Raw genomic sequence first — 16,919 nt, forward strand, 5'->3', positions numbered from 1 at the left:
AGTTCTGACTAAACAAGGCACCTTCCAGTGTGCACTGTTGCTAGCACACATCCTCGGGGAGCAAGACTGCTGAGAGCCACCTCTCAGCCCTGCCAGCTGGAACAATGAACCATACACAGCTTTAGGAGCATTACTTCAGTTTTCAGTAAGAAAATATTAGGAACAAGATGGGACAGTCCTTCATCCAGGAAAAAAAAAAAAAAAAGCACCAAGGAATCTCTTTCAGTGGCAAGAGGTTGAACAAGACAATACCACAATACATGTCTTAGAAAAATCTTACTGCAGAAGATTGAAAAGAACTAAATTGACTATCAGTCTGGAAAGAAATCTAAAATTACACTAAATTTCCACACAGAATGAACCAATGCACAATGCTGCTTCACAGCAAAAAACATCTGAAAAGAGCCCAAAAACAACTTGTCCATCAGAAGCCCAGTGCAACCCATGTACAAATCAGACAGAATTTTGGAAGCTACAATGTTACATCAGCATGGTGCTCCCTCCAGTCAAACTAATTAGCCTGACTTCTCAATTAATTAGCCGGGCTGCCACACTCCCCTCTCATTTGCCTCTACTACTTCTGTTTCCAAACCAAGTTCATTAGCAGTTATCACAAGTCTATCTAGATGGTCCTTCACTGGGAGACTTCCTAACACGAAAGAGAGAAATTCTGACCTACTTATTCTAAGTAATACTCTAAATTGTATTACAGCACTGACACCTCTCCTAGGTTTGTCTGTTCTGGGTTGCCAATGCATGTGTTGGAATTGGCTTGGAGAACAGACTGCAGGAGCTCTACTTCAAGATTCATAGGAAGTTGCCACTGAAATATTGGGAATGAGCATGGGTTATATTGTGGCATTCCTAAAAAGGGCCTGCTTCAAGAAGCATAAAAATACCAGCCTCCTAGTGGAAGCTAGGTAAGTCTAGGAGCTGCTTCCAAATACATGAAAAAAATATCCAAATCACAGAGACACACTTCAAATGCTAAAGAATAAATATTTTATAGAAAAGCAGACATTAGAACATGAGCCTAATTAAACAAAATGAAGTGAAAATCCAAAATGTGGTGTTCAAGATTAGACATGTGAGTAAATTCAAAACTATGTGCTTTCCTTTTCTTCTTCAGTTGAAGCTTGAACTGTACAATTTTTTTAGAAAAACTGCAATTTCTTACAAATGACATGCAAAATGAAAAACTCCTGCCTGCTATACAAAGAAGGAATAGGGATGGGAAAAAAAAAAGACAAAAACATTACTGGGTTGAATCACTGAAGTTAACGGCAAATCTTCATTAACATTAAACAGGGATCTCTCCCATTCTCAACTCTGTAAAGAAAGCTGCAACTTCTCCTACACCAATTAAACTTTCCTCCAAAAGGTGTCTTCAGAAGATGCATACTGTTCTTATTTACCCCAATTAAGCTTTCAGCATTTTCCTTCAAACACAGAACAGAACTAGCACAAAGTAAAAACCAGGTCTGTACTTTTCACTGATCCTTTCGTCTCTTTATTCTCCTTTGGGCTCAGTTGTAGTTTTCGGTCTTTCTTTCCAGTCAAAATGGATAGATGTTGTAAGTGTCATCCAGTAATAAACGGGAATAACTCTTGTGGAACAGGGAAACAAGGGTGAGGTCTCACACCTCACACATCTACAGGCTAATTATAGACTGTCTTTCACTATTTGTGTCGTTGGTATTGCTTTGCTGGTTTAGACTGATACTTTATAGCACTGAGAACACCAATAAAACCTTCCAATCTGATGGACAAATAACTTCCATGCAGGTAGGCAACCACAGAGGGATATTTTAAATCACTTTCGTCCAATACAGCCCCCTTGGTCTGCAAGCCTGAAAGTCCTTTCATGCATCAGGTACTGCTGAAAGGGCTTTTCTGAAGAGAGAAAACAAAACATATTAGATAACCCTGTCAGTTTCCAGAATGCTAATCCTTGCAGGTGACATGAGCATACCAATAATGTTGAGTGAGTAGGACCACACTACTGTTTCTAGTACAGGGTCTGATACACTTTAATGCCAAAGGAGAGGCTTTCTTAACCTCCACTGACTGACAGAATGGTCTCTGAAAATACTCATTATCACAAGATATTTTTGCTTCTTATTGTCCACATCTAAATTCTGAATATCCAAGTCTCTTTGATGGCTTCAAAAATTTCTACTACCTTTAAATAGAATTCCAAACACATCTAGTTTTGTAGTAAAAGACATAATAATCTATATCTTTCTCTGGGGAGTAATAAACGTTTGATTTCAGAGGAACAATGTGTGATGTTCAAGTCTCAACATGAGAACTTGTATTGCCCTGTTTATCATGCCATTAGAGCCCTGAGCAAGGTATCCTGTGATCCTGGAGGTGACATCTGTTAAGGTTTTAGTGTAATTTTTAAGGAGTAAGCTACAAAAGGGGGAATGATGATGCACATTTTGATGGAAACATCATTCACACATATTACTGCACGGAAGTGTTCTGCACTAACTGCAAAATGGGAACTACTGAATATATAACAGCTTGTGTACATGCTGCATCCAGTCACTCTCCACACTATTTAATTAAATTCTTTGTAAAGCACTTGTGAATGTTTGATTATGTGGATATTGCTGGGGAAATAGAAATGTGTGTTACTGCTTGCAGAGAATAATATCCTCATGCATCATAAAACTGTTACTTGAGATTTCCTGATACAGCAATGCAGAGCCTGGTGTAGTGCTGGAATAATGGAGGGTTTCCACCTCCTGGCCTTCACAGAGACTAAATTCATGACCAACAAGTAAAAATTATATGGCTAAAATAAAATCACAAGAAAAAAATGTGTTGAAGCTTCACACTAACATGTTATACTAGTACAATTATTTGAATACAAGAATAGCATTTGGGTTTTTTAAAAATGCGTATCTGTGTGAATTTCATGAAAAAAAATTAAGTTACAGAAATTGTACATAGCTCAACAGCTTGATTTCTTTCCAAACACTTAATTAAGGCATCATAACTATGTGAGCTTACATCAAAATATAATCCTCTGACATTACTAGCAAGTTATCATCACAGTGCAAAATAGAAATTAGCAATTTCACACCTAAATTGGTCCCAAAGCAAATACACATTTGATGGGGGTTTTTAGCTATGAACTTAGTATCTGTGCAATATGCACAAATGATACTGTTTTTCAATCTTTGCCAATCATGGTATCTTCTAGGTTCTGTTAAAAACCATTATATTCCCCAAAGCATACAACTGGGAACATCACTCTTACTTTAAATGAGAGTGAGGTTAGAACAGAATAGGATTAAATGCAAAATGATCCAGCTCTCACGCAGAGTACCATGAATTTGTGGGGCCTTTTCCCCTCCTTTATCACCCTACTCTTTTGCAAACATCAAAGCACCTTCTTCATCACTGTGATTCCATTACATTTAACCACCCCCACTTGAAGTTGGACAAGGATATTGGTAAAACAGGCACACATGCATACTATACATATTTATATGAGTGTGTCTATAAACACAAAGAGACATCCACATCCACATTTACTAACATTATACTGCAATCTTATTTGGTTTAGCTGCTGGTTGTAATGTAACCAAGGGCTAGATACCCCAGAACATATGACAGTATTAAATTTTCTCATATTCAAGGTGGAAGTTAAAAAGCACCTACTAAGGGGGGAAAAAAATAACTAGATATATGAATTATTTCTGCAAATTTTCTGTTAGCATACATAAGAAGTCTCCCAAATAAATATCTGAGACCCTTGAAACACTGCAAGTTGTAAATGAGAACACAGAGTGAGAAACAAGAATTTTCTGTCAAGCATCTTTACATATATATTTTCCTTAATAAACACAGGAGGCATGCAGGGATAAACTGTTCACTCCATGAACTCCATGTTTTTCCCTTATAATCCCTACTTTTAGTACAAAAATGACACTACGAAAGTAATTTGAATTTATCTATGTGCCTCTCATAATATTATTTTCAGTCATTTCTTCATGGCCTTTCTTCAGGATATTGGTGCAGGTATCTTGCTCCCAGGATTTCCACATTTCCACTTTTTTGACAACAAATTCGACGAATTAAGAGGAAGCATGGACTAGTGTCAGTTTATTTAAGTCATGCCGTAAGTATGTTTTTTGCCCTTTCCTAGTACTGCATAATGCAATCAATAGCTTTAATAAATCTCTCTAAAGACCCTTTGCAATTTCCTAAATGAATGCTACTGTACCAATTAAAAAAAAAAAAAAAAAAAACTATTTACCAGAAGGGTTTATATTTCTGCCACTCAGATTCCTTAATCAAAGTAATTTGTTTTACTAAGTAAAAGATGCTTTTCTACAGCACAATACCATTTCATGATTTATGCAGATTTTAAGGAACAAGCCAAATACAAAAAGTGACAGCTCTCATTAAAAAACATGAAGTCAAACAGTAGTTATTGTAAGAAATATCCAAATTTTCTACTGATAAAGAACATATAATAATGGTACTTTTAAGAAATATCTAAATTAGCTACTGAATTTTTTTTTCTGCACTGTTTGATTAGTATATGTCAGAGAAGTTTGTTCTGGAAAACTAAGTAATTTCTCTATATGCTTTCATTCCCTTAAAAAGATATAGGGGGGAAGGAGAAGGAAGGCAGGGGCGTGACACAACAGGATGACACACCAAAAAACCCAAACATCCCAGGATTGGTAAAAGCTCTCTCAAGCTAATATTTTCCTTGATACACTTTGAGACCCCCGATTTTCAGAAAGTACTCAGTGCACGATTCCTGAAAACTAAATCAATTCAGTATTTCACTTTTGGCAGTTAGGACCTAAATACCCTAAATTACCGGTCTTTAAACTTAACAGTATTCTTCTGTCTTAGCACATGTAAAGTATTCAAACACACAGACGCCGCAAATAACCTGGATGACACCCCCACAGGAAATTTTTGATTAATGTTTCTGTTCAGCTTATTCTGGCTCCCATCAGTTTTTACCTCTAGGACTACACCCCCACTGCCCTTCTGTAAGCTTGACACTGAACAACCCACATGGACGTTGGCCTGCAGAGTTAATGCAAAGGTCTAAAATTGTTTGCCATTATTTCGGTCAAATCGAATGGCTTGTTGCAGACCCTGAGGAGAAATCACTTCCACACAGCAGTTTATTGCTGGGTTTTTTATTGCTTCTTATTGCTGTACAAAGTATTACTTAACATTAACTGACATAAACAATGGATGGATTCTCAGAGTGTTTGATACATATAGCAGATGTTTAATGCAATGTGAATATTAAAGGATCCAGGAGGGAAAAAAAGGTGGGAGAGAAAGCTGGGGAGGGTAAGGAGAGAGAATATGCAGAAACAGAAAGAAAAACTTTGCTATGTTTTCAAGCAACTGAGCCTTGACACTGGGTGATAGCTAGTTTATAGTTTAAGAAAATAAAATAGAAATCTGTTGATTTTATTTGACATGCATATTATTAAATTGCTTTCAATTTTGATACCCCCAGTCCATAGATCATTGCTTTGTTATTTCAAAGTATATCAAATTATTCAATGTTAAAATGAAAAATGAATGCAGTCGCCCATTGAGGATGAATTGTGCATCATCTTGGTTGTATTGATCTGCACAGGAACAATGCCCTACTTTTAAAATAATACCTGGACAGATCATTATTATCTATTGCTGCACAGTATTAAACAAGGAAAAAAAAAATCTTTCACGAAGTTTCTTTATAAACTTTTTTTTCTCAGTTTTAGCCGTATGGGGGAATTCAAACAGGGAGTTGTACAGATCAAACCGGGACACAGACTGAAATGAGCTCAGGTTTCTGTTACTCCAGGTAACAGGGGTAGTACTGTATATGTATCCCCTACAGTATATAAACAATAGATGAACAGAGAGAATACATTCCAACTCTCAACAGAGAAATATCTGGAGAGAGGAAAAAACAAGAAATATTTTTGCTGCCTTCATAAATACTGTTTCTAACATAAATACTAAGAGCACTGACATGATGGAAAATTGCCAACAGCCATTTTCCTACCACCAGAGTTAATAGAGCATGAGGATTCTATGGTTGAAAACAACACGACACTGATTACTGAGCACTATCAGTATGAATGCTGCTGCAAAGAAAATGATCAAGTGCCACTGCCATATTCCTTCTCTTTGCTGCAAAATCAAGGTGCAGGTACACAGAAACTCCAGAACTCCATTCTACTCAAGACTAGTAATGAGATAATTTTTTTTTTCATCTGGCACACATTAAACTGATTTGCTTCACAGTAATAAAGAGAGGAATGTCTGAATAAGCACAACACTCTATATACCAAGATTTACGCCTTTATATTTGCATTTAAGTGAGATCACATTCACAGGTGATGGGCACAGTTTAACCCAGAAAATAGAAATAGGAATTTTGGGAAGACGGGCAGTTATTTAGCACTAGCAGTATCTTATATTTCACCTGGAGATAAAATTACGATGTACCCAATCATATTCACTACATCTGAAGGCAATGTTTTTGTGAGGACTGTATCTATTTATCCTCTCTTCCAGAGTAAGATGAAGAAATGCAAATAGACTGTCCTGGATAGCTCCTGAGATACTGTTTTTAGATCTTACTGTGCATCCTAAGTCCCAGAACAGAGTTTATCTTACATTCTTTCGCAAATCCTCTCAATAGAGTAAATCAGGATAAAACTTTACTATCTTAACACTAAAAACAGTAATCTATTCATCACTTTATTAAATTATTTTTTTTAATAATAATTTATATCACAATAAAAACCCATCATCTTGAATTCTAAAGAAATACAAGTAACAGAAGACTCACTTTGTCCTCATGCAAGTTCAAACTCTTTCCTTCCCACTCTTACCTAAGGATGCAACCATGTAAACTAAGTCTTGTCACAGAATCCATGTTCACAAGTGGCTCAAATTACACCCTGATGGATCAAAATACAGAACTCCAAGGTGAACTTCTTGATGCATTTAGATATCCTAGAGATATTTAACTAAGTGAATTTACTACTTCATTCTGTTACCTATCAGCATGGGCACAGCCTGCCAACCATGTGCTGTGTAGCTACTCATGACAGGTGAAAAATCACAGTTAAAAAGCAGGTATGCAAGATTGCGACAGAAAAAAATCATGCTTCTGCACAGTTACCCTGTATTTCCCACAGTAAAATGCAGCACCAAGATCCAAACCACCAAGAAGCTTCACTTTCCTGGCACAGGAGGGCTGAATGATGGGCTCCACTCAGTACACACCCTGTTATGCAGAGGCAGGCAGCAAGTACGTGTCTCCAAATCAAGAGGCTCTTTTTTTAAGCATCTGGGTCCAGACTTACTCCTCAACACCACATGGTTATCTGGGGAAGGGGGGGAATGGGGGAAGTAATTAAAAGAAATAAAAGAAATTAGCAAGATGGAAAAGCAGAATAGCTGAAACCTTCACCAGAGCTGAAAATCTCTTTGAGCATGGAAAACAATGGGAAGAGATGAAAATGGTGCTTCGTTCTGCACCTGGAAGCAACTGATACTAGTGACAAGAAAGACAGTAATTAGAAAGTAGCATTATTTCTGACAGTTGTGGTTCCAGACATACTTCAAGTGTTTAATAGTTTCAATTAACTCAGAGAGTAGAACCCAAACATGAAAATCTGTCACAAAAATTGAATACTGCAAACTGCAAAAATAAAAAACCCTAGAAAGAAATATTTGTTATCTGAAGTTACAAAACAAGAGCAACACACTAAAGAGAGGCTGGTGACCGAGACCAAATTAATTGTACTACTAAAGTTTGGCAAGGAGTTAACCAGAGCTGACAACAAAAGAGGCTGGGACAGTCCTGGGACAAGCATTTCAGGACCGGACTCCTGACTGCCTCAGAAAAAAAGGAAAAGCAGAGATTGGCAAACAACACGAGCCATCTAGTCCAGAACAAAGTTTACAGAGATCAGTCAGATCTCTGACACAGGGAGTAAGATTGATAATCCAATATCTCACCAGAAAATAAACGCAAGATAGAAAATCATCCAGAGATCAGAGAACATGTGGAGCTGCACATACAGTGACAGTCTGTTCAAGCAACAGTCCTTGTCAGAGTGAGGGAAAAATACTGAAAGGGTGATGGATTACATCTCTCCATTCCACCAGTGGAGTGACTATACTGACAAGGGGGATAATGACAGCAATACCTACCCCTATTAGTATTTCCTTTGTACTTTTATGATACACAAATGCCCCAGGGTATGGTATTGCTATACTTTTGTATAAAGTATGCCTTGTTAGTTCCCTTAAATCACATTTAAGCCAAATTTAGGTAAAAAATCAGTCATACATTTTATCAATAACTTTCAAACCTGACAATGCTGCTGAATGCTTGCTAAAGTTACCACCAGACAAAATCTATGTTTAATGTAGTTACACTGATCCATACCTACATCCATATCGAGCTGGCACTGACAAGGAGGTAATCACAGCTTAGATCCTTGTGCACACCTTATGTTTCACATTTCTCCAGTCATCGAAAAATTATTCACAAGTTCTGGTCTGAGAATTCATCTGCAAGAGATGAACTTCTCACTGAGTACTTTCAGGTGCACTTCTCCATTCCCTCTGAGATCTTCGTATCCCTTCATCAGTGAAATCACAACAGGCTTTGAAATGTTCCTGAGATCTAAACAGACTTACATCTTTCATCCTGACTCCTTCTGTTTCCTCCATTTTTGAGACACAGTCTGTCCATTTTTCTTAATAGTGCTTGTTCACTTCCTTAGATATGCAAATATCTGTTTATTAGACTAAAAAACATCTTCCCTGCTAAACTGGCTGGTAAGCAGCTTCTTACTTCAGTGGGGGATAAAAACATTTTCCTCTCACTTTAGTAATTCATTTGCATTTTTTCAGTGTGTAATGTGACCTCCACCAGAGTTTACATTCTGTATCAATCTTTACTTCCATTATCCAAAGATCTAAATAAATACAATGTATGCAGCTCACTGCTGACTGCTGAGAGCAATAATCCCAACATACCAGTAATGAACCACTTTGGGATAACAATGGGCTTGCAGCAGCTGAACCCCACTGCAGCTTCACTGTTCTCAAAGTTAGAGCAGAGTAAGACAACTGCAGGACATAACAAATAAGACAACATAAAGTAGCTACATCTTCCCTTGCTTTTGCACAAGAAAGAACCTGAGTAAAATTGGAGCTTTTTTTTACTGCCTACAAAAGGAAGTATTTTGAGAGGCCACTGATACCAAGTTTTCCTGTGTTAGATGAATATGCAAAATTCAGGCAGATGCCATTTGAAAAGGTTAGGCATTAATCTTATGACGGCACAGACAATGTATCAAGTTTTACAGAGTAACATTTCATATGGGAAATTAAAGGAAGAGAGAGCAGCAAGAGGCATTCAACAACTTTGGAAAGATTAGGAAAATGCCAAGCTAAAACTAAACACACAAAAAAGGAAGCGCAAAGGACATGCGTTGGAAGTATTGTAGTGGAAGTACAGAGAGCTGTTAGTGCATTGAGTACAGACAGAGTACAAGAGGAGCATTATCATCATGTCTAGTCTATGAAAGAGATACTGAGATTCCTTGGAATAATGGATTATTGTGACCCAATTTGTGCCAGATGTAGGGGAGTTTTAATCAGCAACTACTGTAACCACTACTGAGAAATCCTGTTTACAGACATCATAGAAGTGCATGAAAAGGCAACAAGAAGTGAGATAAAGAGATCTCCCTGTAATCCCACAGCCAATTCAGAAACAAGATGACAGAAAACATGAAGCTAAATTCTGGAAGTACCTTTAACATGTCATCAGGGCAGTCCTCTAATAGACTCACACAATGGTTGGGACTGGAAGGGACCTCTAGAGGCTATCTTGTCCAACTCACCTGCTCAAGGAGGGCCATCAAGAGCCACTTGCCTAAGACTATATCCAAATGGCTTTTAAATATCTCTAACGACTGAGACACCACGATCTCTGTGCTCTCGGGGGTTTAGCAGATTACCTTTCCAAATTTAGTAGTTTGTCATTCTTTAAGACTTCATCACACAGTTTGAATATTACCTCAAATTTAAATCAGCAAAATAGAACACAGATCAATCAGGCCTCCACAAATCCACAACTTACAGTCTTAGTTCAAAAGAGAGTATTTTATGCTGAAGTCTGATTAAAAATATGTTTTAAATAACAGCATTTTGTATAGTTTTACTAATGTATTTCCTGTAAAATATTTTTCTGTTAGTGTGCATGTTTTACTTAGAATACTACTCTGGAGTAAACAGAGAACTCTTGTCATGGCCAAATGAAATAACTGGTTTTGGTACTCAACAGCCAGAAGAATTACAGACAAAGAAGTATTTCTGCTTTTTCTCCATACATTTTGCATTTCACAAATTGCAGGATGATGACCAAAGCTAAGAAGGAAGCTTGGAAAACCAGAAGAACACTATCTTAAGCTAATGAGAGATGAGATCACTTCTGAAAAAAATGAAGATACAATGCTGAAGGAACTGAAAGATCCTGTCTCAGGGTACCAAGAAACATAGTGGGAAAAGCTGAAAAATATCACCAGAAGGCTTGAGAGATACAGTTGAAGCAGATGAGAAACACAGACAAACTGGGAAACAAGACAAAGAAATGAAAAGTTTTCCTGAGACAGACAGTAAGTAAGGGGCAAGAAGCTGAGGAAATGTTGTCACAGGGACTATGAATAAAAACAGGATAAACATTTTGAGAGGATAAAAAGAGGGAGCAAGTGAACACACCTTGCTAGGACACATCTGCAATTCCTCAGGCTTATCCCAGTATGGTTTTGTGTATCTTCAATGCACAGAACAAGAAGAAACAGAAAAGCTGTGGAAAAGACCATCCACTGCTCAGGTATAAAGAAGTGAATGAGCTGAAGGTTCATGAGGTATTGAAATAACTCACTTCAGCAACTATTCAGTAATTAAAGAGAGATGTTAACACCCTAGATGCTCATGTACTCAGCTTTTTAGAACTTTGAGTAGCCAGAAGGGCTGCAGACAAGTTCTCAAGAGTTCTGGAAATTAATAAAGCCTTGGGAAAACTATAGCTTAAAAATCATTGAAGGGCAGGACTAACCTGATCTCCTTCGACAAGGTGACCTACCTAGTGGATGAGGGAAAGGCTGTGGATATTTTCTACGTGAACTTCAGTAAAGCCTTTGACTGCATTCCCCACAGCATTCAGCTGGACAAGCTGACTGCTCATGGCTTGGATGGATGCACTGTTCACTGGATAAAAAATGGCTGGATGATCAAGCTTGGGGAGTGGTGGTGAATGGCGATACACTCAGCCAATGGCCAGTCACCAGTGGTGTTTCACAGCACTAAGCATTTGGGCCAGTTCTGTTTAATATCTTCACTGACAACCTAGGCCATGGGATCAAGTGCGCCCTCAGTAAGTTTGCAGATGCACCAATTTGGGTGGGGGTGTTGATCTGCAGGAGGGTAGGAAGGCTCTGCACAGGGATCTGGACAGGCTGGATCAATGGGCTGAGACCAATTGTATGAGGTTCAACAAGGCCAAGCACCCTGTCGGACACATGGGTCACAATAAGCCCATGCAGTGCTACAGGCTGGGGACAGAGTGGCCAGAAACTGGACAGTAAAGGATCTGAGGGTGCTGGCTGACAGCAGCTGAACATGAGCCAGTGCCTGGGTGGCCAAGAAGGCCAATGGCATCTGGACCTGTATCAACAATAGTGTGGCCAGCAGGACCAGGGCAGCAATTGTCCCCCTGTACTAAGCACTGGTGTGCCTGCACCTCAAGTCCTGTGTTCCATTTTTGGGCCACTCACTACAAAAAAGACACTGAGGTGCTGGAGTGTGTCTAGAGAAAGGCAGAAGAGCTGGTGAAGGGGCTGGAGCACAAGATTGATGAGAGGCAGCTCAGGGAATTGTTTACGCTGAAGAAAATGAGGCTCAGGAGAAACCTCACTCCTCTCTACAACTGCCTGGAAAGAGTTTGTAGCCAGGTGGGGATTGGTCTCTTCTCCCAAGTAACATGCACCAGGACAAGAGGAAATGGCCTTGAGTTGCAACTCAAGGAGAAGTTTAGATTGAGAGTTAGGAAATAATTCTTCTCTTAAAGTGTGGTCAGGCATTGGAACGGGCTGCCCAGGGAAATGAGGGCATTATCGTCCTTGGAAGTGTTCAAAGAATGTGTGGATGTGGCACTTGGGGACACAGGTTAGTGGTGAACATAGCAGTGCTTGGTTAAAGTTGGATTTGATGATACTAAAGGTCTTTTCCAACCTTAACAATTCTATGATTCTATGAAACAGCTTTACATGGTCAAGTCGTATTTGAGAGCAAACTATATACACAAAATGCAGTGACACAGAGAATTGAATGACCACGAGTATCAAAGATGCTGAAGGAAAAACAGCAGTTAAACTGAACAAGCAAAAGAAGCCATAAAAAGAAGTTTGAGTAAAGTGAACATAAAGCAGACAGAAATTCAGTACAATCAATTGCATCTGTCAGGTACAGAAGCTGAGAACCTTCCTGATCAGCCCCTGGCAACAAGAAAGATATCAAAACAGACGTAGCACGTTCTTCTCCTAAAATAGCACTATTTGTCCAAGTACAATCTTGTTTATGCCCCACGTTATACCATGACATTACAAAGTCATGGAGATAGATGTCTGCTCTCAGTGCTACTAGCCCACTGAATACATGAACTTTTCCAATTTTACAGAAATCAGAATGGTTTCCCTGAGTAGAATTCCATTCTCTGCATCACAGATTTAAACATTAAAGTTATATTAAAGTTATATTAAAGAGCCATAACAAAGTTAGGTTCACAAACCTCATCGAAACTTGATAACCAATGAATAATTTACATTAAGATAATACAGGTCTCATTTTAAAATGTTTCTATTATGATGACTTTTCTCTGTTAGAATCATAATTTTCCCATACCATCTTCCTTCATTATTATTTACAGAAAAAACAATTTCTGATCGTTCCTCTTAAAAGTAAAAATCCAATTAAAGATTTTGCTGCATCGGTAATGTTTGATGTAGACGATGATTGAGCATACAGGCTTTTCTTTTCAGAAAATGTATGAATAATTTGCACAGAACAAGTATTGTAATGTCTACTAGAAGAAAGATAATAACCTGCTAGATCTTCAGTATAATGAAAGGCACAAAAGAATGCCTAGTATGGAATCAGAATCTAATAGTCCCTTAATGTAGTAAGTCTTTTTGTTTTGACTCCTGTAAACACAGAGTACACAGCTACTTCAATGTGCACCATGGAAGCATTCTTAAAAATCTTAATAACATTATTCCCAGGACCATTGCAGTTCTGTAGTGAACTTAGTAAGCCAGGACACCAAGTCATCAAATCATCTGCACTGAAAGTATGCAAGATTCACACTGAAGTCTTTGAACCAAGTTCTCCTTCACACTGAAGCCGTGATCTTTTCCTCTGAAAGGCTATAAAAACAGCCTGAATGAAACAGTGTTTACAAGTGACTCCTGGTCCCTTTTCAGTACTGGAACAATATAAATCAGATTGCTGGTTCAAATGTAAATCAGATTCAAAAGGACTAAGGACTTGCTTAAAGCAAATCATTAAGTATATGAAAGATCAAAGTCTAGCACTCCACTGGCATCTGAGAATGCAAATGAGAGATGCAGACAAGGCTGAAGAAAAACAGAGAACTGAGGGATTCTTTCTTGGTGCAAGCACTAAAAATCTACTGGTTTAAATTAAACAATAACAATTGTATCAGTGGACGAATCCTTTCCTTATCTCATGACTTTACTTGATGGAAGTCACATTACAGGTATTTCTATAAGAAGCCAATTTGTTTTGCTTTTTCATGCTAATATTTTGATACTTCTCAAGATCTTTTACTTAAGCCAGTTTTGTTCTTTTTCTTTTAGTAAACATTGATTTATTTTTCCCCCGTCTGCATTTCAAATAGAGCTAAAACAAGCAAGGGTGGGTTTGTTTAATACCTTCAAAGGTGCTGAACCTCCTCTGGCTAGCTGGAATAAAAATCCACAGCTGTAACTAGTTCTTTATGGATAGATCCCAATTTCTTCTTAAAAGCTTCAAAAACTGTTTAAAAGAAGTACAATGCACTCTTCTTCAAAGATGACAGGAATGGTTCTGTACTTTGCATTACCGTATATGATCTCAGTACATTCCTTGCTGTCTGTGCTGACTGGAAGTTCAGCTTGATGTCAGCTTGAAGGTATGACAGTGATGACCAAAGACAGTCATCCACAGAGACAAATTACTAGGGTTTCAAGAATACCAGCTATCCTGCCAGCAAGAAAAAATGGAACACATAGTTATTAAAAGGCACTTTTGTCTCTTGCCACAGGTATATGCTGCAGAAGGAACTGCTATTTCATTTACAAGATTCAGTGTTGCAGTGACAATACAAATTTCAGTGAATGGAGTACTATGCTTGACAAAGTGATGAGGTACACAAGATTATTACCTGTCTGTCCTTTCAAACTTCAGCACTTGAAGTAACCAATGAAAAACTTTACAAGTATCAGACAAAAGACAAAAAATCTCAACCATCACTTTAGGATCCAGAAGAGCACATCCTTCCATTTGGTATTTAACATTCTAGATACTCAGCTTTTTCCACAGACATTCTCTCATCATTTTATATTAACTATTTTTTGTAATAAATGTATGGGTTAGCTTCAACTGAAAACAAATGTCCAAACACAATAAATTAATTGTATGCAATCTGTTGTACCCAAAAATGCATAATTATAGAAATATATTCTAGCAACTAATGAAGAAAGACAAGGAACTCTCACAACAAAAGTTATCACAGAATTCTGCTACTTAGTCTATAGAGTATTAGTCCTTCTGGCATTAGCAAAGTATCATTCCTACAGATGTCAGATCTTGAAGTGTTTTTCCATAGACAGAGAATTGACTTGTATTGGCATGCAATCTGATTCACGAAAGTACTGTTGAAATCACTGTTAAGAGAGCACGTCTCCAGGCAAATGAATCCCTGTAATGACTTGGCCTGGTGAAAATCCAGGCTTCTCCAGACATTCTGGCCTCCACATAACTCTCACTGTCAACTCAGCATACCTCTTCCAACTCATTATATTTGTTAACTTGTCTCCTCTCCTAGTACTTTAATGATGTCTCCCTCCCTTTTGATCAAAACTCTTTATTCCCTTTCTGATTACATCAGGTTACTACCTTTCACATCCTTAGGTACACTTGCAATTTTCTGTGTTTGGATGCTGGAAGAGAGTAAAGAAAAACTGAAGAGAGAACTGAATCTTGTGTGACCCCCAAGAAAGAAAAATAAGTGTGTCATCAATCCTTGAAATTCTTCCAGGTTCGTGTAATCAAAGACCCGAATGAATATCTTTACAAGCCTTTCTTATGCAGAAACAGCAATTCTATCTTTTTGACATCCTGCTAGTGCCTCACACTGACATGCCAGGAACTTTCCCCTAGGTCAAAGTGGTACAGGTCCATATTTTTACTGGTCTAGTCTACCCAGTGATACATGATCAGCTTACCAGTCGCATGTGGGAAATTCTGTTTAACATATTTCCAAGAACAATGAAAATGTAGGCCTCTTGGTCTCCCCTGTTTTCTTTGCAACTTTTGAGGCTGTTATCTTTTGTACTACAGGTTTTAAGGATGCTGCAAGCAGTTGGGAAGTATTTTGTGGCTTCTTCTGAACTAAATGGCTATTAAGTAGGCATCTGCAATTGAAGGTGACCAGATTATTTTTTTCAATTGTTTTCTTGCAGGTCTGGTAATTTTCTATCCATCCCTCTCCCACCAGCACAGTATATCAGAAAACCATACCTATACATCTCTGTGATCAGATCTGAGGTTGAAGGTAACACACTGATGTTGACACAAAATTGTAATAACCTGCTACTTCCTAGACTTCATCCTCTGTTCAGGTCTACATTGTTTTCAGTAGACTACTGACTGAATTTGCAGGAGTCTGTTACTTTGGCTGAAGCAGGACCACTGATCTTCTTGCTTGCAACAGAATGTGTCTAGAAGAACAGATCTGCTGCAATGTATTTTTTCTTGACTGTGTCAAGGTTCTGTATGTGTATATGAACAAAGCTAGTGCTGGTAAAGCAGTAAAGTGCTCAGGAAAAACACCAACTTAGAACATACCTGAAGCAGCATTCTTCTGCACAGTTCCAGACTACATCTATCTTCCCCTGCCACTTGATGCAGAGCTGTGTCTGCCAGCCCAAATAGGAAATATGTTTGAGGTGATTGAATGGCTCACCCAAATATGCTGAACTGGCACACATTGCCACCTCATTGTAATTTTGCATCAATAAATCAACAGTTAAAAGGCATATAATACAAGGTGACTTGAAGTGGCTGTCATTAATTATGTTCTATCTTTTGCTTAGTAACCACCACAACACAGTCTTCAATAAAACTAATCCTAATTACAGTCTGACAGGTTTCCCAAATTATGCTTATGATTTATTTTAGCATGACAGTTCTGGAAACTGCAAGAGCTGTTCACTTCCTTTTTATTTCACAAGTATATCCAGCAGTTACAGTCAGAGATAAACAAACATATAAGAAGTGACATTTCAACATCCAGGAAGCAGCCAAGCCAGTGATGGAAGATGCTAGTGTACCCTGAAAATATTAAAAATTAAATTTTTAGTAACTACAGTATCAGTTTCAGAAACTGATAAAAAGGTGGCAACTTCTATCCAATCTCATATTGGAGGTAATTAATCAAAAATTCTCTTCTGTATTTCACTAGAGACTCTTAAAAAGCATTTTCTTCTGTCTATTTCAAACCAATCTGCTACCACTTTTGATGAGCATCAGAGATAGTAGTGTCCCTTGCAGGACTTGAT

The 16,919-nt window shown here is 38.0% G+C and overlaps 1 protein-coding gene across 1 annotated transcript in view; it reads right to left on the bottom strand.

Moving 5' to 3' along the window:
* Positions 1 to 16,919, bottom strand: part of TRHDE (thyrotropin releasing hormone degrading enzyme) — a gene marked incomplete at both ends in the record, with an annotated part of 200,774 nt that overhangs the window by 122,558 nt on the left and 61,297 nt on the right. The gene's annotated exons all lie outside the window — the stretch shown is intronic.

This window comes from Coloeus monedula, assembly GCF_965178545.1.
Source record: "Coloeus monedula genome assembly, chromosome: 4".
NCBI lineage: Eukaryota > Metazoa > Chordata > Aves > Passeriformes > Corvidae > Coloeus > Coloeus monedula.